This window comes from Triticum dicoccoides, chromosome 1A (genome assembly GCF_002162155.2).
Source record: "Triticum dicoccoides isolate Atlit2015 ecotype Zavitan chromosome 1A, WEW_v2.0, whole genome shotgun sequence".
In the NCBI taxonomy this organism is placed as follows: Eukaryota; Viridiplantae; Streptophyta; class Magnoliopsida; order Poales; family Poaceae; genus Triticum; species Triticum dicoccoides.
In genome coordinates this window covers 99,378,574-99,381,418 of record NC_041380.1, presented here as the reverse complement: position 1 = coordinate 99,381,418, position 2,845 = coordinate 99,378,574, and positions in this window count along the sequence as shown.

Genomic DNA, 2,845 nt, shown 5'->3' with positions numbered 1-2,845 from the left:
TTTTCTTATTAGAGCACCTCCACACGCTGTATACTGCCCCTCGACCATCTTCGGCTTCACATCGAAGGTCTTGAGCCACAGGCCGAAGTGAGGGGTAATGCGGAGGAAGGCCTCACAAACGACAATAAATGACGAGATGTGAAGAAGGGAATCCGGGGCCAGTTCATGAAAATCTAGCCCGTAATAGAACATAAGACCCCTAACAAAGGGATCCAGAGCAAGGCCTAGTCCTCGGAGGAAGTGGGAGACGAACACAACGCTCTTGTTGGGTTCGGGAGTAGGGACGACCTACCCTTGGGCGGGTAGCCTATGCGAAATTTCGGCGGTCAAATATCTGGCCTCCCTCAACTTCTTGATGTCCTCCTCCGTGACGGAGGAAGGCATCCACCGGCCTTGAAGGCTGGATCCGGACATGATTGAAGGTCCGAAGCACCCGACCTGGGCTTTGGGTGTTGCAACTCAAGGTGGGGGAAGGATTCGATTGAGCACGAGAGGGAAAAAAGTAAAAGCCTTGTCCCTTTATAAAGAGGGTGAATATCAAGCGTCCTCCTCATGGCCGTTTGGGACTTGCCTAAAATCTAGGAGTCCTAGGCACGGTTGGGTTACCCACGTCCGTATTAATGAGAATCCCATAATAAAGGGAACACGATCTCTACTTTGACAAGACGTGTCAAGAAACCGCCTCGCGTTATGTGCGGGGCTGGTTAAAGAAAAACGGTTCAAATAATTACTGGACCGTGGCGTGATGTCATGCTACCAAAACGTGTCAGCAGATTAGATTTGTGGAAATATTATTCTCTCTACGGTGGTATGTGGAACTTATTTTGCAGGGTCGGACACTATCCTTGTATTCAAACTCTTCTGCGGTGTATTCGGAGGAGGAACCCGCATTGCAATGCTGAAGACAACACTGCACGCCGGACTCATCGTCATTGAAGCCTGGTTCAGGGGCTACTGAGGAGTCCTGGATTAGGGGGTCTCTGATGACCCACAAGTATAGGGGATCTATCATAGTCCTTTCAATAAGTAAGAGTGTCGAACCCAACGAGGAGCAGAAGGAAATGATAAGCGGTTTTCAGCAAGGTATTCTCTGCAAGTACTGAAATAAGTGGTAACAGATAGTTTTGTGATAGGATAAATTGTAACGAGCAACAAGTAACAAAAGTAAATAAAGTGCAGCAAGGTGGCCCAATCCTTTTGTAGCAAAGGACAAGCCGGAACAAACTCTTATAATAGGAAAAGCGCTCCCGAGGACACAAGGGAATATCGTCAAGCTAGCTTTCATCACGTTCATATGATTCGCGTTCGATACTTTGATAATTTGATATGTGGGTGGACCGGTGCTTGGGTGCTATTCTTACTTGAACAAGCATCCCACTTATGATTAACCTCTATTGCAAGCATCCGCAACTACAACAAAAGTATTAAGGTAAACCTAACCATAGCATGAAACATGTGGATCCAAATTAGCCCCTTACGAAGCAATGCATAAACTAGGGTTTAAGCTTCTGTCACTCTAGCAACCCATCATCTACTTATTACTACCCAATGCATTCCTCTATGCCATAATGGTGAAGTGTTATGTAGTCGACGTTCACATAACACCACTAGAGGCTAGACAACATACATCTTATCAAAATGTCAAATGAATACCAAATTCACATGACTACTAATAGCAAGACTTCTCCCTTGTCCTCAGGAACAAACGTAATTACTCACAAAGCATATTCATGTTCATAATCAGAGGGGTAATAATATGCATATAGGATCTGAACATATGATCTTCCACCAAATAAACCAACTAGCATCAACTACAAGGAGTAATCAACACTACTAGCAACCTACTAGCACCAATCCCGGACTTTGAGACAAGAATTGGATACAAGAGATGAAGAGATGAACTAGGGTTTGGAGATGAGATGGTGCTGGTGAAGATGTTGATGGAGATTGCCCTCTCCCGATGAGAGGAGCGTTGGTGATGACGATGGTGATGATTTCCCCCTCTCGGAGGGAAGTATCCCCGGCAGAACAGCTCTGCTGGAGCTCTAGATTGGTTCCGCCAAGGTTCCGCCTCGTGGCGGCGGAGTCTCATCCCGAAAAGTTTCTTCTCTATTTTTTTCTCATCGAAAGACTTCATATAGGAGAAGATGGACATCGGAGAGCCACCAGGGGGCCCACGAGGTAGGGGGGGCGCGCCCTAGGGGGGGCGTGCCCCCCACCCTCGTGAGCAGGGTGTGGGCCCCGTGGCCTTCATCTTTGGCGAGGATTTTTCTTTATTTATTTTAAGATGTTTCGTGGAGTTTCAGGACTTTTGGAGTTGCACAGAATAGGTCTCTAATATTTGCTCCTTTTCCAGCCCAGAATTCCAGGTGCCGGCATTCTCCCTCCTTATGTAAACCTTGTAAAATAAGAGAGAATAGCCATAAGTATTGTGACATAAAGTGAAATAACAGTCCATAATGCAATAAATATCGATATAAAAGCATGATGCAAAATGGACGTATCAACTCCCCCAAGCTTAGACCTCGCTTGTCCTCAAGCGAAAAGCCGATAACAATAAATATGTCCTCACGTTTAGAGGTAGAGGCGTCGATAAAAATAAAATACGGACATGAAGGCATCATGATTTTTCTCATAGCAGCAACATATATAGCTTTTGTCATATGATTACTTATGTTCAAGTGATGATCTATTCACAATGCAAAAGTATAAATCATAAACCTTATTGGGCTCCGACAAACTATAATCTCAGTCATTGAAACAATTGCAATTTATCATAACATCGGAAAGAGTCTATGTCAGAGCTAAAAAGCAAGTCCACATACTCAACTATCATTTAGTCCTC